Source organism: Hemibagrus wyckioides, linkage group LG25 (assembly GCF_019097595.1).
Source record: "Hemibagrus wyckioides isolate EC202008001 linkage group LG25, SWU_Hwy_1.0, whole genome shotgun sequence".
Lineage (NCBI taxonomy): Eukaryota > Metazoa > Chordata > Actinopteri > Siluriformes > Bagridae > Hemibagrus > Hemibagrus wyckioides.
In genome coordinates, this window is record NC_080734.1 from 2,029,671 (window position 1) to 2,053,810 (window position 24,140).

General features: G+C 42.5%; 1 protein-coding gene and 1 pseudogene across 1 annotated transcript in view; both read right to left on the minus strand.

Moving 5' to 3' along the window:
- Positions 1-17,842, minus strand: part of LOC131345778 (uncharacterized) — a 28,720-nt gene extending 10,878 nt beyond the window's left edge. The window contains exon 1 of the mRNA XM_058378840.1: positions 17,827-17,842. The gene's annotated coding sequence lies outside the window, so the exon portion shown is untranslated. The remainder of the gene's footprint in view (positions 1-17,826) is intronic.
- On the minus strand, positions 17,676-18,569 carry LOC131345780 (uncharacterized; annotated as a pseudogene).
- Between the last annotated feature and the right edge of the window lie 5,571 nt (positions 18,570-24,140).

Here is a 24,140-nt window from a genome sequence, read left to right on the forward strand (position 1 = left end):
CGCCGCCACTGGACTCTAGAGCAGTGGAGACGCGTTCTCTGGAGTGACGAATCGCGCTTCTCCATCTGGCAATCTGATGGACGAGTCTGGGTTTGGCGGTTGCCAGGAGAACGGTACTTGTCTGACTGCATTGTGCCAAGTGTAAAGTTTGGTGGAGGGGGGATTATGGTGTGGGGTTGTTTTTCAGGAGCTGGGCTTGGCCCCTTAGTTCCAGTGAAAGGAACTCTGAATGCTTCAGCATACCAAGACATTTTGGACAATTCCATGCTCCCAACTTTGTGGGAACAGTTTGGAGCTGGCCCCTTCCTCTTCCAACATGACTGTGCACCAGTGACCAAAGCAAGGTCCATAAAGACATGGATGACAGAGTCTGGTGTGGATGAACTTGACTGGCCTGCACAGAGTCCTGACCTCAACCCGATAGAACACCTTTGGGATGAATTAGAGCGGAGACTGAGAGCCAGGCCTTCTCGTCCAACATCAGTGTGTGACCTCACAAATGCGCTTCTGGAAGAATGGTCAAAAATTCCCATAAACACACTCCTAAACCTTGTGGACAGCCTTCCCAGAAGAGTTGAAGCTGTTATAGCTGCAAAGGGTGGACCGACGTCATATTGAACCCTATGGATTAGGAATGGGATGTCACTTAAGTTCATATGCAAGTCAAGGCAGGTGAGTGAATACTTTTGGCAATATAGTGTATGAGTTCAGAATTCAATGTCACGTGTTTTCCTTTATGTCAAGTGAGATTGGAGATTTCGGCATGATTGTTATTCAGAGATAATCGGGTCACGTTAAAAATCCCATACTCTAAGCAGAAACCAAGGCATATGAGGTTAATATTGTTATTGATTGCAAAATAACAGTCTTTATTAACAAATCTGAATCGCTTAATATTGTTAAATATATTGCATTCTGTCTAAAAAATAACTATGGAAAACTGTAAAAATTAGTGGCTGCTGCAAATCTACAAGTACATGACCCAGTAAACTTTGACACTTTTTTTATGAATAAAATTATTGTTTGTCAACTTTAAATGTTATATATTTGCTGTTCTGGCTTTCTGTATTTGCCCTGCCTTGTCTAATAGCTGTCTAGGTATATGCTAAGACTGAGATTGTGAATGTTTGAGGGTAAGGAACCTACTGTTTGCTAATGTGCTTAGCCCAACTGTTTATAGTACGGCCTACTGCCTGTTTTCAGGCATTGACTCTGGATGGCCCTGCTGTAAATTTGTTCTTAATACTGTACATAATTCTACAAGGAATTTGGAGGATGTAGGGAGACCGATGCCATATTCTTTACTGGATACTTTTATTGTTTTGGATAGGGAGTTGTAAAGGAACTTGTCTTTTATTTTTATTTTTGTGTAACGAATTTAGATCAAAATTTAAATATTTAAGTGTAATTATAATTAATTATAAATATTCAAAAGGGGGTTTTAGAACTAACTGTTAGAGAATCAATAACACAATTATTTGATTTGTTCGTCCAGCGAACAGACGGTATAATTATGTATTAATTCCAGGGAAAGTTATCTTCCTGGCCAAGAAAGAATAACTACTTTATAAAGTACTAGCTGTAATTTAACACGTAGCAAGAGCAATGTTCAGGGACCCCGAAATTGTGAGCAAAGCACAGAGACAATCACTCGTGAATAAAATGCATTTAATAAAACAGAAACACACAACACATACTAACTACGACACACATACATAAAAGACAGGATAAGGATTATAGAGAGGGGATAAGGAGGCAAAGAGAGATTGAGATTAAGGAAGGGAATACGGAGGAAATCAGAACGAGAGAGAGAGAGAGAGCGAGAGAGAGAGCAAGAGGAGAAACAGAGATAAGGAAATAGAAAAGAGATCAAATATAGCAAGTTTCAAATCGAGTTTTGGTTACACCCGTGTGAGAATCATCAGGGTAATTAGGATTCGCCTTAATAAAGGGGCTTCAGCTTAAAATTGCGGACCTAAAGTAATTAGTAACTTTTACTTGCATTGGTTCGTTGATAAGAGTCCTGATGTAGTGGATCAAGGAGGTTCGGAGATTCGAAGTCCTCGGAGTAAGTGAGAGATTCTGCTGGAATGAGAAAGGTTTCGGTGGTGCAAACAAAAGTTCTTCGATTGAAGCTGCCGGCAAAGTCTCAGAAGAAAGTGAAAGTCTTGTCCTGAAGAAAGATAGGAGTTGAGTCGGGCGACGATAGAAGAGGTCGTGCCGGGAAGAAAAGGCGCACGGGGGCCCCCCCGACCGCAGAGCGGAGAGGGGGTTGGCCCCCACAGGGCCGAGCCGAGCTGAGCCAAGCCGAACCGAGCTAAGTAGAGCAAAAAGCTGAGCAATGATAGATGGGTGCTTAGGGTTTTTATTGATCCCTTGGTCGCGCCCAGTTTTTTAGAGTGACCAATCCAATACCTGAAACTTTTGGAGGGAAAGAGTTTCTTTGTCTCCGCTCGGTCACTCATTTGCATACTTTATGTTTATGGTGAAGTTGGGGAATGGATAAAGTTTCAATTAAAGTGTAGTATGCTCATATTATGTACTTGGATGACCACATGGCCTACACTATTGCTTCTAAAAGTAAAAGCGGATCATTTTGATAGTAGACATGAAAGAGACAGTATGAGAGGAGAGGAAACTGGGTACAGGCAATTAAACATACAATCTAATCTTATAAAACATGTTCTGTTTCATGAAAACACAGAACAGGTCATGAGTGGTAATACAACCATAAAAATATAACGGCAAAAGGGGAATACATATACAGGTGTGTTAGGCATGGGTCAGGGAGGGTTTTACTATTGTTTTATTGAAACTTGAATAAAGGAACTCTCCTTATGTGTGTACGTGTGGGGGTCAGGATGAGTGTTTCCTGATGCTTTGTGTGTGTGTGTGTGTGTGTGTGTGTGTATTTGTATGTGTGTGTGTCTTCAGTCAGAACTTTGGTCATCCCCCGATCAAGGCATTGATTCGGTTTAGATTTGGGAATTCTTGTTGACTTTTAACGGCAGTAAAACTGCTAGGCGCAGGGTGAGTTGTATGTTAAGGTCACAAGTTGATTGGAAGTTCCAGGGGTGTGAGGCTGGGCTATCAGTACTGATGGTCTGTAGAACTCCAACATTCATGGAAGCAGGATTCCTCCTTTGTCTCCAGTCTCGTTGGGGGGGGTCATTGGTTATCCAGAGCCACCAGACATCCCGTAGCCTGGCTCCCATGACTTACAGCATGTCGGTTGAGTCAAAATGAAATGACTATTAGCGAAATAGGTCAGTTGTGAGCTGGGTAATGGTTAATTGAGTTTTTGAGAAGGATGCAACTGACACCATGAGCAAGTGAGCCGACCTGGAGACGCTACATTTGTTTTGTGAAGTAGGGTATTTAGATCCCGGACGGTAGTTTTTTTTTTTTTGTTATTTTGGCCTTGTCAGCTCCTGAAGCTACACTCCCACATTGGACTCTAAACCCCTTGGTTTTCATTAAAATGCCACTTTTTTCCACACTCTCCTGTGTCATGGACTCTTTCTTGTTGCGCCTTTACCCTAGATGGGGCGTAACAACTGGTACTTGCAAATGTGTAAGTGCATTGCTGACAGATGGTAAAAAAAACATGTTATTAAATGTCTATTTCCTATTGGTGTTTAACATTAAAAATACACTTTGAATATTGATACTTGCCATCTCAATGGTTTTATTTACAGGGAATGTCTTATCAATGGGTAAAAAGGTAGAATTGCTATTGATTGTATCCTGTACTTGACAGTGACTGTTTAGTCCATTTCTGACCCAACTTTAGTGGTTACTTCCTGTTTTACTTCCTTTTATGTTTCAGTGTCCACCTAATCAAGAAATACCCAGTGGACCCAGAACGGGAAGTATCATGACAAATTATAGTGTAGAGAACAGATGCCTTCCACAGACGATGCAGTCCACGAGGATTTGGTGGAAGTGAACCTCAGACCACTATTTTCAAGATCTCTGGAGAATCCTGAACACAGAACAGCTCTTACACTTCACCAACCATAGTGAACTCTTACTGACCAGCTCCACATCCAGAAAAAACAACACCTCTCCCTTCCTACCTTTCACTCTGTAGTCTACATAAAGTTTGATAAAAAGTGCTTAATCCAATTTTCTTCTGACCTTTGACCTCTGCATCTGGGTACATAATCAGGCCTACTAATTCTCAGCTGATCTTTATTCTTGATTACAAGCTCCTCTGATCCTCTTTGTATCAGGGTATATTTAACATTTTGTGTGTTTCTCCTTGCCCTATGCGAACTTGTCACTTTTCTTCTATACAAGAAAAACTGTCCACCTTCATCCTCTGAAGCACACAGCACTCCTATGTGAAGATAGGCACCCTTCAGGCTCAACCTGGGAGGGGAATGTGCTTTATAGCACCTATCCTGGATGTGAGAGAAGTTCTTCCTGGAGGAACAAGGTTTGGTCTGTGCCAACAACAGTGGGCAGAACACACAGAAAGAAGCAGAAAGGGAGGCAAACTGGATTCTGTAGTCTTTTCCCACAGAATCCATTGTGACACACCCAGCAGAGGTTTATGCACTGCCAGGTGGTCTGAGGGGTGTTTGCCTCTTGCTTTTCTCACCTCGCATAGTGCCCTGAAACAGCAAGCTGGCAGGGGCTAACATAGAAAGACACATAAGGAGCAGGAGCATGGGTGGTCATAAAATGGCCCTAAAGCATTAGGATTCCTTTCTGGGACACTTGGCAAAGATGGTAATCTCTTGCCTTGGGGTCCTGTCCCTAAGTTTTTTTCCTGCTTCAGCAGGTAAGGCTGGAGCTGGTGGTTACTAGTTGATAGAACTAGCTCATTCCTGCAGCAAAGGAATAGTAGGCCATTAGGATACATCAGGGCCTCTGAAAGAAAGGTTTTGTCCCTTTCTTTTATCTCTGTCAGATTGCCAAGGGTTAGGGTCATGAATTGGCTGATGACATGGGCCATCTGCTTTGTGGCACAGAGGGCTAAACCTGTGGCCTGGTGGAGTTCGGTCTTTATTGATGAGCCCCTTCCCACAGATAAGCTCCTTTAGCAGGTCAGCTCAGTGCCATTGTGTGCTGCACCGCACCATCTTAACCTGTGGGATTGGAGACCTTACTTATAAAGCTGATATGGCGCTTTCTAAACACCACAGAATGAGGTGGCAATCTGAATGCTGTTTGCTCCTTGTTGCGCACATCGAGCTCCTCAGAGTCTGATGCAGACAGCATCATATCCTCATCTCAGTCGGAAAAAAAAATCGCAAAGTGAGCTTCTCGGAGCCAAGGCAAAGGTATTAGAGTCAGAAACCATGACCGAACCTGGTAGGCCTGCAAGACCACCAAGGTGTGCAGGGCTGCACTAGCTTGGTCTGCACCACAGTGGTTGAGGTGGCTCTACATGGTCTAAAAGGGAGCTCAGAAAAAACTGCAGTTGCATGCTTAGGGGTGGCATGTGGCCTGAAGTCAGGAAGTGGCTGAGAATGAGTGACACTAACTTCTTCAGGCCAATTTAAATTTAGAATAGCAACTGCGCACATTTACCACCTCAAGGAGCTACATGAATGCTACAGATTGTGGTGGCAGATTGAGAGAGAAATGCCCCTCATTGCTCCCTCCCACATTGAGCTCCTCAGAGCCTGTTGTGGACAACAACATATCCTCTTCCAGATTGGGAGAAATCACAGAGCAAGCTCCTGAATCCAAAATGGGTGTATTGGAGTCAGTGAAGAGGACAAGAGAAAGGGAATGACCCATCTCTTTTTCACTTCCACCAACTTGACCATTAACTGAAGCTCTTGACCTGTACCTGTATGATTTTAGAAGTTATAATTTCTGCTGTCATTTGATTGGCTGATTAGAGAACTGCATGAATGTTCTGGTCTTCCTGTTGTAGAGGAAGGTGAGTGATGCAAAGAGGCTGCGCTATACCACCAACAGTCAGCAGAATGTGACCACAGCACAATAACACACACACACACAAACAGAGAAAGAGAGAGAGAGAGAGACAGAGAGACAGAGAGGGAGAGAGAGCAAAAGAGAAAATCTGAAGTCCAGAACAAGATATTGAAGAGCAGTATTAAACACAGTGCTTCATCACCTATTTGTAGAGATGTGACCAGTACGGCATGTGAGGTAAGTGTAAAAAGGTGGCAAAAAAAAAAGAATAAAAAATAATTGGATTAGGAAAAACTGGAATAAAAAGTAGAGAAAAAGTGGCGGAAAGAAAGATAGACACATAATAAAAGTAAAAAATATCACAGAGTAAAACATGTTTATATATACATTCATATTAGTGGACACTACAACATGCTCCCCCTTGTTGTTTATCTGTCCCTTTTTAAGAAGATTCCTCTGTTTTTGAGACATTTTTTTTTTTCGTTCGTCTCTGACACTGTCTTTCTCTTCCCTCTATATAAATTCTGCTCACCCATTTATTTACAAGTTAGCAGGAGTTTTCAATTTGTGGCCTGGTCTCAACTGACCTCAAACTCGAATAGAAGTGGAGGGTGGAGGGAGGAGAATATTTTGAAATTTAATAACAAGGAAATACACGAAGAACAAGAAAGAACAAAATGAGAAGAGGGTTGAGAAAACAATGAATGAACAAAGGCAAGAACTGAGGTGAAATTAGACACATGGTTAAGTTTAATATAAAGTGTCCTGATAATACTTTAGAATGTTTTGTTATGAAGTCCCATGTTTTACATTCTGTGACCTTATCACTTCCACCCCTGATGAAAAACAGATTTTGGATGGATAGATATAGTCTTGTTATTTAAAGACAAACCTGCAAGTCCCAGATTTCATCAGTGCTATAAAACCCTGCTAGTAAGTGATGGGAATGAGGTCATGGACTAACCATGGATTATTACAATAAAGCTCACTGAAATCTGAAAAAAAAAAAATCTGTAAATATCCTTTCTAATGAATAACACGTCACTCTGAACCTCTGCTTCATACAGGATGTAGAAAAATAAGTCAGTGTGGGCGTTTGTAAGACATCTTGAATAGGTTTTTTCATCCAGCTTCAGCACCTGGTAGCCCAGCTGGGTTAAGTGAATGAAGTGTCTAAAATTCACCCTTGTTTTTTTCCCCAAGTAAATAATTATCTGGGTTCTTAAAGTGCTCTTCTTGTTGTTCTTCTTTTTTTCTTCTTCTTCTTCTTTGTCTTGTTCAGTCTGAAGGAAATAATGCACCAGTCATTTCCTCCACTCATACACTCTGTCCATTTGTGGGTCTCCTGCTGTTATTTACCCCTGTATAATATGTTTGTAATAAAACTCATAGTGAAAAAATGGAAGTAATGAACTTTTGGGGAAATGAAATAGATGAGGTTAGTAGATTGAGCCTTTAACATCTGTTTTACAGATTGTTTTATGCTTTTTTCATCAGAGCTATAAATAATGTCAGAACTTTAAAAGTCACTCCTTTGCAGCTTTTTACTTGTTTTTGATTGTGCACAAAACTTTTGATCTATGATTCTAACAACTTTTAGATTAATGAGATTCATACAAATTACACTTAATACAAAATACATCCACCTGGCTAATTGCTTTATTCCTTATTGTTACGACTTCAAGATGGTAGGTCTAAGGGTACCAGAAGTAACATTTAAGTTGTGACTCATTTAAGTGAAGGTTGGTAGTAATCGACAACAGAACAACCTTATAGCAAAATTAAATATAGTATTTATTGGTCCACGAAGGAATCGGAATAGAAGAAATATAGATAGATATATATTTACATACAACTGAGAGTTATATTATAATCAATACGGGAAAAGAGAGGATTAACAGCGGCACCAAATAAAAGAAAGAAATATAACAAAACCAAACTAACTCACCACAATCCTCTAATCTATCTAGAAAATAAAAAGAAAAGAAAAGTCTTCGGCGTTTTCACACCCTATCTAAACTATTCTCACTAACCAGAAACAAAACATACAGAGAGTGGCGCTCGCTCCTATCCTGGTGTATTTATACACAGCCGCTTCTCTACGTGTAGCACAATGAATCTCAGGTAACTAAACTGTCCTCTTTTTTCCCCGGAGGTAGATCAAAGCAAGGGAGAGAGCAAAAGCGAGAGACAGGGTCCACACCGACGTCCCTTTTAAAACTGGCGCGGATCTCTGGGATTGGCAGGCGAAGGCGGCAAAGTCACGCAGGTTAATGAGGATAGACGTCTCCCCTGATGAATGGGATTCCAGGGGGCGGGGAACCTACGAGGCAGTGAGAGCGGGAAGAGATAGAAAGAGAGCAAAACACAGGCACAACTTTGGGCCGTAACACCCCCACCCTTAAGAACAAACCTGTTTGTTAAATTGAGCAAAAAAAACAAAATCACACCCTAGAAAGGGCATCAGCCATAACGTTATCAATACCCCTCTTATGTCGGATCTCCAGGTTATAATTATGGACCAAAAGAGACCATCTCATCAGATGTTGGTTATGATTATACATCCGAGATAAAAACACAAGAGGGTTGTGATCAGTATATATCACAACAGGTAGATTGCTAGAACCAGCATAAACCTCAAACCTCACACAGACGTCCCTTTTAAAACTGGCGCGGATCTCTGGGATTGGCAGGCGAAGGCGGCGACGTCACACAGGTTAATGAGGATAGATGTCTCCCCTGACGAATGGGATTCCAGGGGGCGGGAAATCTACGAGGCAGTGAGAGCGGGAAGAGATAGAAAGAGAGCAAAACACAGGCACAACTTTGGGCCGTAACACTTATGCTGCTAATCGAGTTATACAATCACACTGTCCACAGAGTGGACAGGACTGGGGACTCTTTAATATGGCAGCACGGTGGCTTAGTGGTTAGCACTGTTGCCGCACAGCAAGAATGTACATGTAATGGCAGACACTTTATTTTGATCCATTTCCAACTGTTGCAGTTGCACACTGTACACTGAAACGTGCGACGTCCCCAGTTGCATCGGCTCGGCAGCTTCCTCCCTAGGACTGTGGTATTCCATTGAGCGGCACGGCATAGAATGTGGAGTGGAGGCTGTAAATATATATAGTAGATATATATTGGGACAGCGTAATGTTGGTGTCTCTGCTGGTGTGTCTGGCTTTCAATTCTCGGTTGAGCCCCTCATGAAACACTGCCACTAATGCCGTCTCAGGCCACCCAGACTAAGCTGCTAGTGTGCGGAACTTGATAGCAAAATCCGCTGCAGTATCAGAGCCCTGGTGTAACTCCAACAGCTGTACGGAAATGTCCTTTCCCCCCACCGGATCCTTTCCATGATGGCGGCGCAGCAGTAGCATGCAGCGGCCACTCTGGAACCAAAATGGTGCTTTCTTTTTGTTTTAGCCCGAATTTCAAGGTGTATGAACAACAAAGACAGTGGTGTTCATGTACTCGACCGCCAGACGATATTGAGGTACAGAAATCATGCATACTAACAGATATCATGTTACTAACCTGCATGATGATGTACTCTGCGAACTTTGGCTTCGGCTTGCTGCGAAGACCAGGCCTTCAGTCCTTGGCGTCGCCTGATGCTGGTGGCCGAGAGAGAAGACTCGCAACTGGTGTTTGAGGAAGCAGAAGCGCGGAAAACGGGCGGGTGTCTGTGCTAGGCTAAAAACAAACCCTAGCCGGCCGGCACTCCCCCCCATCATCTTGTCCAATGTCTGTTCACTGGACAATAAATTGGACTACATCCGACTCCAGTGAACTACACGGTGTGAGTACAGAGACTGCTGCGTCTTTGTTTTCACGGAGACGTGGCTCAGCGACAGAGTTCCGGACGCTGCCATTCAGCTAGCCGGGCTAACCGTGTTTCGTGCCGACAGGAATGCAGCTCTGTGCGGTAAGATTTGCAGTGGTGGCATGTGTGTTTACATCAACATGGAATGGTGTAAGGACTGGTGTAACGGTGCTTGTGTCTAACTACTGCTCATCGCTAGTGGCGTTTGTGACTGTCAGATGCAGATTTTTTTATTTGCCTCGTGAATTCACTACCGCTTTCATTATCAGAGTGTACATTCCACCCAGTGCTAATGCTAACCTTGGACCTTGTTTACACAAACATTCCCAGCGCGTATCGTGCGGAGCCCCGCCCCCACCTCAGCTACTCAGACCACATCTCTGTTATGTTGATTCCAGCATACAGACCACTCGTCATACGCTCTAAACCGGTTCTGAAACAGGTTAAAACCTGGCCAGCAGGAGCCATCTCTGCTCTTCAGGACTGTTTTGAGTGCACTGACTGGGACATGTTTAGGGAGGTTGCAACCATCGGCGACTCTATTGGAGGAGTACACGGCATCAGTGACCGGCTACACTGGGGAATGCATCGATGATGTGACCATCTCCAAGACCATCACCACATGCTCCAACCAGAAGCTGTGGATGACTGCAAAAGTGTGTGCTCTACTGAAGTTGAGAGGCCCCGCCTTCAGAGCAGGGGACAGGGCAGCCTTAAAAACAGCAAGGGCCATCAGAGAGGCAAAGCGAGTACATGCCCAGAGAATCCACAGCCACTTCCAGGACAGCGATGACTCCTGGTGCATGTGGCAGGGCATACAGGCGATCACCAAATACAGGACAACTTCACCTGCCTGTGACAGTGACGCCTCCCTTCCAGATGTGCTGAACGACTTCTACGCTTGGTTTGAGGCACAGAACAACACAACAGTGAGGAAGACCATCCCTCCTCCTAATGACCAGGTGCTGTGTCTCACCATGGCTGACGTGAAGAGAATTCTATGCAGAGTTAACCCACGGAAGTCTGCTGGACCAGACAACATTCCTGGCAGAGTGCTCAGGGAGTGTGCAGAGCAGCTAGCAGATGTCTTCACTGACATCTTCAACATCTCGCTGAGCAGCTCCATCATCCCAACGTGCCTCAAGTTAACGACCATTGTCCCTGTGCCTAAGAAGTCTACGGTTTCTTGCCTCAGTGACTATCATCCCGTCGCACTCACACCAATCATGATTGAGAAGCTGAGCCTGAACACCTCTCTCTGCAACTGGATCCTGGATTTCCTGACTGGGAGACCTCAATCAGTCCGGATCGGGAACAGCACCTCCAGCACCACCACACTGAGCACTGGATATCCTCAGGGCTGTGTGCTCAGTCCACTGCTGTTCACTCTGCTGACTCCTGACTGTGCAGCAATGCACAGCTCCAACCATATCATTAAGTTCGCTGATGATACGACCATGGTGGGTCTCATCAGCAAGAACAATGAGTCTGCATACAGAAAGGAGGTGCAGCAGCTAACAGCATTGTGTCGAGCCAACAACCTGTCGCTGAATGGTGACAAGACTAAAGAGATGGTTGTTGACTTCAGGAGAGCACAGAGTGACCATTCTACACTGTTCATTGACGGATCCTCTGTGGAACACAGGGACAAGATTGTAGACCTACACAAGGCTGGAATGAGCTACAAGACCATCGCCAAGCAGCTTGGTGAGAAGGTGACAACAGTTGGTGCGATTATTCCCAAATGGAAGAAACACAAAAGGACTGTCAATCTTCCTCGGTCTGGGGCTCCATGCAAGATCTCACCTCATGGAGTTTTAATGATCATGAGAACGGCGAGGAATCAGCCCAGAATTACACTGGAGGATTTTGTCAATGATTTCAAGGCAGCTGGGACCACAGTCACCAAGAAAACAATTGGTAACACACTACACTGTGAAAGACTGAAATCCAGGAGCGCCCGCAAGGTCCCCCTGCTAAAGAAAGTTTGCCAGTGAACATCTGAATGATTCATAGGACAACTGGGTGAAAGTGTTGTGGTCAAATGTGACCAAAATCCAGCTCTTTGGCATCAACTCAACTCGCTCTGTTTGGAGGAAGAGGAATGCTGCCTATGACTCCAAGAACACCGTCCCCACCATCAAACATGGAGGTGGAAACATTCTGCTTTGGGGGTGTTTTTCTGCTAAGGGGACAGGACAACTGCACCGCATCAAAGGGACGATGGACGGAGCCATGTACCATCAAATCTTGAGTGAGAACCTCTTTCCCTCAGCCAGGGCACTGAAAATGGGTCGTGGATGGATATTCCAGCCTGACAATGACCCAAAACACACGGCCAAGGCAACAAAGGAGTGGTTCAAAAAGAAGCACATTAAGGTCCTGTAGTGGCCTAGCCAGTCTCCAGACCTTAATCCTATAGAAAATCTGTGGAGGGAGCTGAAGGGTCAGCCACAAAACCTTAATGACTTGGAGAGGATCTGCAAAGAGGAGTGGGCCCAAATTCCTTGAGATGTGAGCAAACCTGGTGGCCAACTACAAGAAATGTCTGACGTCTGTGATTACCAACAAGGGTTTGCCACCAAGTCATGTTTTGCAAAGGGGTCAAATACTTATTTCACTCAATAAGATGCAAACTAGCATAAGCTAGCAAGGTGCATACTGATAGCAGTTAATAGCTGTATGTTCATTTGTTAGATAAGTTGACCCCCCCTTTATTACTTGTTAGTTATATTATATATTGGTTTTTGAAGTAGTGTTAATGTGTAAATGTGCCCTTATGACTGACATCGTCCATTAGCAGCTTCACTGTTTCTAGCACTAAGTTAATGTTATATAACTAACATTTGCAATACTTTTGGATAGCCGAACAAAAGAAATACCAAAAACTCTAACAAAAAATCTAAAGATAATTTTGGGGGGAGTGTTTGTCTTACAGTTATTACTGAATAAATGTACTTCATGTCTTAAACAGGGTAAAGAATCAGACCCATGCAGACCTTTTCCTCCAGTCCCCTTTCCTCTTAACCCACCCACCACTCTCTATCTCCTGACCCTTCTCCCAACGCAAGAGACTAACATAGTGCCACTAGGACCGTACAGCTTGTCAGCCCACAGTATGTCATACACAGACACAGTGTTGGAGCAATCAAGAAGCACCTTTATTGAAAAGCAGCATGCTGGACAAGCAGGGGACTACATCCTTTCCAAAGATTTTCACTGTCGATTAATCAGAAATACTGTACAGTAACAAGCATGATTTTGATTAAGAGAGCAGCAGGGGATGGCTTCCAATATCCATGCACCCATAAACTCGCAGTAATGAGGAAGCATCTCAGAAGGTGAAGCTGAGTGGGTAAGTCACTAGTCAGGTATTCATTACATTTCCAAACACAGTACTGTTAGATATACACTACCAGTCAAAAGTTTAGACACACCTTTTAATTCAATGTTTTTTGTTTAGTGACTTATTTTCTACATTTTAGAACAATACTGGAGATTTCAAAACTATGAAATAACACACATGGATTTATGTACATATGTAACGACAACAAAAAACACCAGTCAGTTGTTATTTTAAGACACGAAGGTCAGGTGTTCTGGAATAGTTCTTGCAAGAACAGTATTGTCAAGTGCCTTTGCAGGACCCACCAAGCACCATGATGAAACTGGCTCACATGAAGACCATCCCAGAAAAGCAGGACCAGAACTTGTGCTCCTCTGCTGCAGAGGAGAAGTTCATTTAGAGTGACCAGCCTCAGAAATCACCAATTAACAGCACCTCAGATTAGAGCAGATTAGTCTTTACAGAGCATCAGTAGCAGACATATCTCAATATCAACTGTTCAGAGGAGATTATTGTGTATTTCGGCCGCCTTCAGCATTGTTTTACAATGTAGAAGGAAATAAACATCAGGAAACACCATGGGATTAGAAGGTGTGTCCAAACTTTTGACTGGTAGTATATGGCAGCCAAGGTGCAAACATCTGACACTCAAAATAGGAGGAATGAGTTTCATCCAGATTAATCAAGGCAACATGTCTGTATGTATGGTTTAATTTCTGGATCTGATTTAGTTTAATGTAATTAGTAACACAAATAATTTGTTGTCTGTCTTGTTAGGAACCTGTGAAGAAGCAGCTTTTGAAAAGGCTTCAGAATGTGACAACCCCTTCATTGACTCTGATGCCATTAAGGAGCAGGACAGGCCTACCAAGATACTTTAAGCTTACCCCTGCTTCAGAGAACTAGATCATGTAAGAAAATGTATTAATTTTAAGTAGGCCTATGGGAATATAGAATCAAATGTGTCTCACTATTAATGATTTATATATAAATGAATATCCAAAATATTGATTGTTGTATGTCAGTATAAAAATCCACATATAAAGAGGTTCACAATGTAACAGAAATCCACAGAAGTATTTAATTTAGCATTTTTTATAATTAGCAGTTTTCATTACAAATACATTCTGTTGTTACATTTATATACAAACCATTTATCTTGCATTTACAAACTGCTTGTCATTTGTGAACTTCAGACTGCAGATGTCCTTTTGTAAAAATGCATTTTTTAATTAAACCTAGGAAAAACATCTACACACAAATTCACTGAAGCTCAGATAGAAAAGTCACAAAATTTATAGATAAAAAAATATGTCCTTCTGTACATATTCATTAATATTGAGAATTGTCTGATACCAAATGGGTGCTTAAAGCCATAGCAGGAACAAAGGTAAACTGCTATGGACAAATGTAAAACAGTTAACTTGAGAATTCAGTCTCATATTAACCAGGCTAATGCTTCCTAGGCCTCCAGCTAGGTTGTGTAAGATTTACAGTGTTTAACAAACTCCATGATTCATGATATCACATTCCTGTAACCCCACCGGTCTCTTTCTCTGTTTCTCTCTCTCCTCTCTGGCTATTGGTCTGTCTGTTTCAGATCATGGATGAACTGCGTCGGATTCTCGATCAAGGGAACTCTCACTTCATACCTGACCTGAAGACCCGCTGGGGGACCTTTTATGAGAAGGCACAGTTTTATGGAGTGTTCGAGAAAGTCATGAAAGCACCACAGCAGGACAAAGGTAATTACTAGCTGTATTGACAATGGAGAATCTAAAGGCTTTACCAGATAAAGGCTGTTCCCATCACCTGTGGCTCCACAAAAGAAGTTAGGACATGCAAGTGAAGCTATGTTTCACAACCTTGAGATAAAAGCAATTGAGAACAAATGAGAAACTTCATATTACTTACTTCACCATAAGATACGACAAGTGTGAATTGTCTTAATATATTTGTTTTTCCTCTGTGTTTGTATCAGTCTAAAGAAGATCCAAACACCTTTCTTCAGACGAAACCACTCTTCAGCCCTGTTGTGATTGTGATTGCGAAACCAACTGCTTACTGGCCATTGGAACCATGCCTGTGGTAACCTTACTGAAAGAGGACATCTATGCTAGCATGATGTATCTCATGGCATGTTATTGTGCCTTTCACCTCACATATCCTAATTGCATTACCACACTGCTTTCTGTGCTCCAGACAGAAGTCCTCATGGATGCAATCCATGACAAGGACATGACTGTCATATAAAGTCTAAAGTCTTCATCATATACTAAGTCTATGGTTGAGTGGAAAAAGTTCATTACTGACTAGGGCTGCACAGCACTATTTTTTCATTTCTGGTCCCCATAACAGAACTTTGTGTATCGGCCAATTTAATAACATGATACTTAGCAAGAGCATTTGTTGTTTATTATAATAAGGTTTGAAGCACTGTTTAGATTGCTTATCTTGCCATAGATCTTAATTTTCGTTTATTTGCCCACTGATGGCTGCTATATTGGTTATGCTACATTCTGAATGTTAATTGGTCTTTTTTTTTTTATGTTTTCTGGCATCCGAAACTACTGAGAGCCTATAGAACCAGGCAAGATATTATAAAACCGTACAGGTGATGTACAAAGCCATGGCCAGGAATGGCCTTGTGTTGTTTTGTTGCATTCTTTGTTTTACTCATATGTAGCTCATGGAGTTCATAATAAAGAGGTGACAAAATGTATTGAAATGTATTTCTTTATTTATTTCTCTTTTTTATAAGCACAATATTCTGATTTTATTTGAAAAATTCTAGCGTATAAAGCTTTGTTTCAAGATAGTTGTAAACAATTTAATGATAATTTAAGTATATTTTTCTACAAATTGAAAAAAGAACTTTTCTTAGATAATGTTTTAGATAAATGTACTTGTTTTACTCTAGCTTTACTGGTATTAAGATAAAATTCCTATGTATATAGCCTTATTTAAAGACAATGACACTAGCATTTGCTAAATCTAAGTACTTTTCCTATATATAAAATAATTCTCATATCTTTTCTTTGAATAAAGAAAATTTACTTGTTTTTAGTCTGGCTGCACTAGTTTTAAGACATCTGTGGGTTCTTTGAGACTAGGTCTATTTACTTGTTTTAAAAATCATGGCAAGTGAAATTTTCCTGTTCTGTTGGCAGATAATTTTGCTTCTTTTAAGTCAAATTTACCCCATTTTATTACTTTTTTTCTTGTTTCTGAGAGCTGACTTTTTGCAGTGTGTCCTGTGTTTTTGTGTTGTCTTTTTTGTACTTCTTGTTTCTGCACTGTCTTGTCTTTGCTCTGTTTGCACCTAGCTGCACACTGTACACTTTATGTGTCTTGGATAAACTCCTGTCCTAGCTCTGTGCTGTTCTTTGTGTTGAACTCTATGTTGTATGTTTCTGTAGCACCAGGTCCTGGAGAAACGGTGTTTCATTTCACTCTGTACTGCGTCAGATATATGTGGGGGAAATGACAGTAAAGCTTCTTGAATCTTGAATCTTGAAGAGTTCCTTGATGAGGTTCGCGAAGTAATTTGCCGAAGTCTTAACTTGGGGATCCGAATCCCATACGGCCGAAGCCCAGTTCAGTGCTTTTAACCGAGATAGCATGAAGGCGCATCTGACGGTCTCGCTGCCGTAGACTTCTGTCTGTTGGGCGAAGAAATGATCACATTGGCACAGAAAACCCTGGCAGCGATCAGCGGCACCATCAAACTTCTCTGGTAGTGCGAAGCGTAGTAACTCACTGCCCGGGGGCGGTGCTGGAGCTGCGGTGGCTGCGGGTTGCTGTAGCAGGGCATTGGCGGCTTCGAGCTCCGCTACCTGGTCTTGGTAAACTCGGATCATGTGTCCTTGGCGTACAATAGTAGCGCAAAGATCCACTGGATTCTCAGGAGGCGAAGTATCCTGTAAGGATGCACTGGAGGCAGGCGTAGCAGAATCCATATGCAGATCTTTATTTTTTAACAAAATCAGCAGGCGAGTATCAGTATCGATATGGACTGGCAAAAAGGGTCAAAAGCCGGGAAATCAAACACTGTAAACGAAACCAAAACCGCAAAACCGACAATCATAGAAACTAGGAACAGGTAGGGATCATACACGAAGTAGTCAATATAATATAGGCAAGGCTTGGTACGCAAACTATAGAGAATGATACTTGCAGTGAACACTAGGCGGAGCTGTTTAAATACCCCAGTGAGACCAGGAGTAAGTTCGAGACTGTCAAAACTCCCTCTGGCGATCTGGTTCCGCATGCACTGTTACATAGAGAAACAATAACGGACGCAATATCAGACTTCAACTCGAATTTATGGTCAGGTAGTTAAATGTATTACAAGTTGGATACGCTGAAATCATTTATAAATTTTTTATAGACTGTATATACATATAATGTACTCTAAACTCCAACGATTTCTCTTGATAAAGTGTTTTATTATTTATTTTAAAATATGTGCAAATAAGGTTCACATCAATATGCAGATAAAAACAGGATAATGATATAAAAATAATAATTATATTCAGAAAATGTATACATTAACAATACTGAACTTTTGGAAAATGTAATACCCTCTCCCCTTTTCCTATCAAGCATGACCTAATAAAATGTGCCTTACAGCAGTAAATCTCCAGTGTCTGATGATTTAAATTCTCTATTTTATTTTAACTTGTGCATAAACGTCTTCATGGCTCTTTTCTCTGGATGTTCTGGAGGATGAAGGTTTCTTAGCAAAACTCACAGCTGCATAGTTCAAGACATCATCATCATCATCATCATCATCATCATCAGCAGCAGCAGCAGCAGCAGCAGCCTGATAAAGAACAAGAGCTGTTTATTAACCAGAGAGGATTAAAGACTAAAATAATGATTACTCTGATATTTTGGTGAATAGTTGTCTATTAAAATTCTCTGTGCATTCAGATTGCAGATGTGTTCCAGATGTGAACTTCAGTGCACTTCCTTCTGTTTCTCCACAGAAATATTCTCCTCCGTCATCTTCTCTTATTTTGTTAATATTGAGATCAAATTTTTGGTCATTTACACTAATACTGAAGCGACTATCATTAAATCCCCCAACAAATTTGTAGCCCAAATTGTTCGAGTATTGTTTTGCAAAATACTGAGGCAATTTTCCTGAACTCTGTCTGAACCAAACTACTTTATCTTTCCCTGTGACACTGCTAATGTTACACTCCATAGTTACATCTTCTCCACTCTTTACTGTTCTCACATGAAGCTCCTTGATGTCAGAAGAATTGACTGTAAAAAGTGTTTAATATTTAATGATAATACAGTAATATTTCATATTGAATTAATTGAAGTTAAAGTTTTCAGAATGTTACTCACCAGCTGTGAAGAGAGAAAAAAGAACACAAAGAGCGACAAAGAGTGTGGTCATCGTTCCTGTTCAGACGAAGTGATAGTGAGGGAATGAACTTGTGTGTTCAGTAGAAAACCAGGTCCAGACTCACACCTGATTGGATGTTTTGAAGCTGTGGACTGATCTGATTGGTCCATTAGCTGTAATGAGATGTGAAGGTTTGTGCTCCTCACGTGACTTGTGCTGTGGTGCTGAAGGGACAGTACTGCTTCAGCACCATTTTCCTGGACAGCATGCTTTATCACAGGAGCAAGGCAGGGCAACAGCAGCAGGCGGCAGACCAATCACAGCTGCTGCAGCATGCACTAATACTGAATGTGAAGCATGGAGAGTTTCATAGGGCACAGCAGAAAAGAAGAGGAAACCATGGAGAGAGTGCACATGGCTATTCTCAATCACCTTCCACCCTCAAGCAGCGGTGGCATGCAGCATACAAGGAGGTACAAATAGCTGTAGACAATCTACCAAATATATGGTGGATAAACAAATCATATGAAATTCAGTCATATGCTCACAGAAAACACATGCAAAATTAGTTTTTGCAAAATAGTTCAAATAAAGATTCCTTCTGTTATCCCAAGCTTGCATCTGAACTCCTCACTTATACTGTACTGAAAACACTTTTTAAAGTTAAATTTAGTTTATAAAGTAGAAGTTTTATCTTTTACATCAGCTTTGCTTTGCAAAGGAAAACTCAACTATCATACAAACAGAAAATGATTTTGTAAATACAAAAGGCAAGTTAAGAGAAAATACAAAAAGGTAGTCAACATATTTCACAAATAAATACAATCCATTATATAAATCCTTGGACAAATACATTGTTGATGTTATCAGTTTGATTTTATCACAAATGCAGCTGAGAAACTTTCACTTCCAAAAACAGCAGTTTGAGCTATCAGTCCATTTACACTAGTCTCCTGGGAGAAGCTGTGCATTACTGCAAAGTTATGAGTCAGCAGAGTGAACAGCAGAGGACTGAGCACACAGCCCTGAGGGACCCCATTGCTCAATATGATGGTGTTGGATATACTGTTCTGGACTGACTGAGGTCTCCCAGTCAGGAAGTTCAGGATCCTGTTTCAGCTTTTCAGTCATATGCTGAGGAATGATTATATTAAATACTTAACTGAAATCTATGAACAGTATTCATACCTCTTCAGGTGGGCAATGGCAATGGCAATAAATATTTGGGATGTCAACTTTAGAAAGTCCAGTCAGTCAAAGCATTCCAAGCACTTTGTGACAATGTCTGTGCATGGTCTGCATCTAACAGTCACTAGTGATGAGCAGTAAATAAAAACTAGCACCAAATCTTTTCACCATTCCCTGTTGATATAAACAAACAAGCCACCACCATGAGCATTACTGTACAGAGCTGCATTCCAATCAGCATAAAACTAGCTGAGCCCGGATAGCTGAACAGAACCACCTGGAGCTCTGTCACTTAGCCATGTCACTGTGCAAAGACACAACAGTCTCTAAACTCATGTGGTCTAGTCTGCTGAATCACTTTAGCATAGAAATATGAAGTGATTACAGATGAATTAAGATTAGAATTATTAGATAGAGATAAGATTAGAATTATAGATGGCGGCGCACACAGTTGCTGCGGCTCAGTGCTCTACCAGTCAGTGCTTTATTTGGCTATGTGTGTACGCGTTCTATTTTATCTTGTGCACTTTCTGTGCTGTGAATACCATCTTCAGCCGGAGTGAGCTCCTAAGAATTGGAATTTGCTCTGGAGGCAGTGTTACAGCCGAGTTTATCCGCTCGCATAATATCCTGGTGGACATAACGAGAACCCCTGGCTCACCATGGATTACCATCCCAGCAGTGAGGCGGTGCAGGCGGCGCAGAGACAGGAAGCAGAAGCGGGGCGGCAGAGCCGGTGTGCTGGCTAGGCTAAGAAGGCACCCATTCAGACTACCGCTTCCCAGCCTATTTCTCATGAACGCCAGATCCCTCGCAAATAAGATGGATGAACTAAGGCTACAGATTGCCACCAACAACGCGGTGAGAGACAGTTGCATACTGTTAATGACGGAGTCTTGGCTTCAACCATCTATTTCGGACTCAGCTATTGGGCTAGCAGGCTACACTGCATAGCGTCAGGACAGGACAGCGGATTCCGGTAAGAGCAGAGGAGGGGGGCTCTGTGTGTACATTAATAACAGCTGGTGTACAAACACAGTGACTGTAGACAGACACTGCTCCACGGACTTGGAGTATATTACTGTTAAATGCAGGCCCATCTATCTTCCGAGGGAGTTTACAGTAGTCATAATAACCGCTGTTTACATTCCACCGGACGCTAATGCTTGCTCAGCTATTGGACTTTTACATGGGAGTATTAGTAAACAGCAGAGCATGCATCCTAACGCTGTGCTCATAGTAGCAGGGGATTTCAATCACGCGGACCTGAAAGCAGCACTCCCTAGATTCCACCAGCATGTGAAATGTGCTACTAGAGGAGCTAACACTCTGGACAAGGTCTACTCTAACATCAAGATGGGCTACAGGGTGAGACCACTTCCACACCTAGCCCAGTTTGACCACGTGTCCCTGCTTCTGATCCCCGCATATGCCCCCCTCTGTAAAACTGCTTCTATCAGCACAAAAGTCATCAAAACTTGGCCTGATGGTGCCTCTCAGCAGCTGCAGGACTGCTTCGACAGGACCAACTGGGTAGTGTTTGAACATAAGGACCTGGGAGTGTTCACAGACAGTGTGCTGTGCTACATAAAGAACTGTACAGACACTGTCACAGTCAACAAACGCATCCAGGTTTTTTCCAACCAGAAGCCCTGGATGACCCGGGAGGTCAAGCTGCTGCTCAGAGAGAGAAACACCACAGGTCTGGAAATCAGGAGCAATACAGTGCTGCCCGAGCTAACCTGAAGAGAGGCGTCAGAGAGGCCTAGCCGGATTATAGGAGGAGGATTGAGGACCATCTGGACAGCAACAACAGCAGGCAGGTGTGGCAGGGAGTCCAGCATCTCATTAATTTCAGGACCAACCCTGGAGCTGCTGAGGGTGACGCCACACTGGCAGAGGAGCTAAACCTCTTCTTTGCACGTTTTGAGGTGGAGCCACCAGAGACAGCCACGCCACACCTCAAGGCCCTGAGCAGCTTAACCCTCACAGTCAACGAGAGGGAAGTTAGGCATATGCTGAGGTCCGTGAACCCAAGGAAGGCTGCTGGACCGGATAGCGTCCCTGGCCGGGTACTGAAAGACTGTGCGGATCAGCTGGCTGGAATCTTCACCAAGATCTTCAACCAGTCGCTGGCCCTGTCCACTGTCCCACCATGTCTGAAATCCTCCATCATAGTCCCATTACCAAAGAAATCTCACATCTCGAGCCTGAGTGACTACCGGCCAGTTGCACTCACACCAGTGGTAATGAAGTGCTTTGAAAAACTGGTCCGGAGTCACATTACATCATTCCTGCCACCAAGCTTCGACACTCACCAGTTTGCCTACAGGGGAAACAGATCCACAGAGGACGCCGTGGCCACAGCCCTCCATGCTGCACTTTCCCATCTGGAGAATCAGGGGAGCTATGTCCGGATGCTCTTTGTGGATTATGGTTCGGCGTTTAACACCATTCTTCCCATCAAACTGGTGGACAAGCTTAAGGACTTGGGGGTTCCACACTCCACCTGCATGTGGATTAATAGCTTTCTGTCTGATCGCAGTCAGAGGGTCAGAGTGGGCTGAGACACATCTATGGCCCTCAGCCTCAGCACTGGCTCCCCACAGGGCTGTGTTCTGAGCCCCCTGCTCTACTCTCTTTATACCCACGACTGCACCCCCGCTCACCATAGCAACACCATTGTGAAGTTTGCAGACAACACTACGGTGGTGGGACTCATATCAGGAGGGGATGAGTCAGCTTACAGGGACGAGGTGGAGCGGCTCTCATGGTGGTGTAAGGAGAATAACCTGCTTCTCAACACCACAAAGACCAAGGACATTAGTCCACTTTCCATCAGTGGGGACTGTGTAGAGAGGGTAGCTGACTTCCGGTTTCTGGGAGTCCAGATAGAGGAGGGCCTGACTCGGAGCACAAACACCTCTGAGCTGCTGAAAAAGGCCCAGCAGAGACTCTACTTCCTTAGGGCGCTGAGGAAGAACAACATCACTCAGAGACTACTGGTGTCCTTCTATCGGTGCTCCATAGAGAGCATCCTAACCTACTGCATTGGCGTATGGTTCTCCAGCTGCACAGTGGCTCAGAGGAAAGCGCTCCAGAGGGTCATGAACATGGCCGAGAAGATCGTCAGCTGCCCTCTCCCAACACTGGAAGATCTACACACTTCGCACTGTATTAAGAAAGCCCAAAGCATTCTCAAAGACACATCACACCCCGGACATGATCTGTTTGAACTGTTACCATCAGGACGGCGATACAGGACAATCAGAGCCAGGACAAACAGACTAAAAAACAGTTTTTATCCAACACCCATAACCACTCTCAATAATCAAAAAACACTGTTTTCATGAGATGTGAAACAAACATAGACAGATGGTGAATGTGACTGTGTACAATTTTCCATACCTATTTATTTATTTTTTATCTTATTTATTTATTTTTTATATACTAATTAGTACTTTTTTTAAATTGTTTGAATGTATGTATGACTGCTGCACTTTGACTGGTTGGCACTTTTAAATTTCGTTATACATGCAAATGGTACAATGACAATAAACTTCTATTCTATTCTATTCTATTCTATTCTATTCTATTCTATTCTATTGTCCTGATTTGCATAGGCATCTCTTCATCAGAGCTACTGTATAATCACAGGATGTCAACAAAAGTTCAAGGAAAATTGGACAAAATGCAACACATGCCCTGATATAAGTAAAGGAATCAAAAGAGATTGTAATCAAGAATGGTGATCAGCTGAGAGTTAGGGGGCCTGACCATGTACCCAAAATCAGAGGTCAAAGGTATTTGAACAAACTGGATAGAACGCTTACATACTTGATGTAATAGGCCATGGCTCAGTCATTGTTACTGGCTGCAGCAATGCTCTCTCCCTCCATGCAGTGGTTTCAGTTGAACAGAAATAGCATTGTGGCTTCTGAGTTTCAGAGGCTGAATGTCTTCAGTTCACACTGTATTGTTTTACATCACCTTAACAGTCTAAACTTCTGTATGTTAGATTCTCAGGCTAGAGAAAAAGCTAGACCTCTTTTATAAAAATGTCTCTGATAAACATCATGTAGTGTGTTAAGAGCACTATTTATTCAGACTGTGCTAGAGACTGTGCTCTGTGTAAGGCCTGTTCTCCACCCTTATGCTCTTAACAACATAGAAAGAGTTGGTATTATTTAAAGTATAAACTTAAAACTTTTTGGGAGATATGAATCAATTTAATGATAAATATATAATAATATAATAATATAATAAAAATTATTTATGCACAATGTTTAGACAAAGTGCTGCTGCAGTCTCTGAGTCCGGTAGTTTCAACACCTTTGATGTGGTCAAAACCTTAATGGCCTCATGCTGATGTTTGTTTGAGATGTTTGTGCTCTAGTTTCCATAACAGTAGAGACAGTGTGTGTGTGTGTGAGTGTAAATGGAAACAGTTCTGTGGTTTCAAGTGTAAGATACAAACAAAAGAGAGAAAAAGATGTTAGACTTTTATAAAGTCAGTG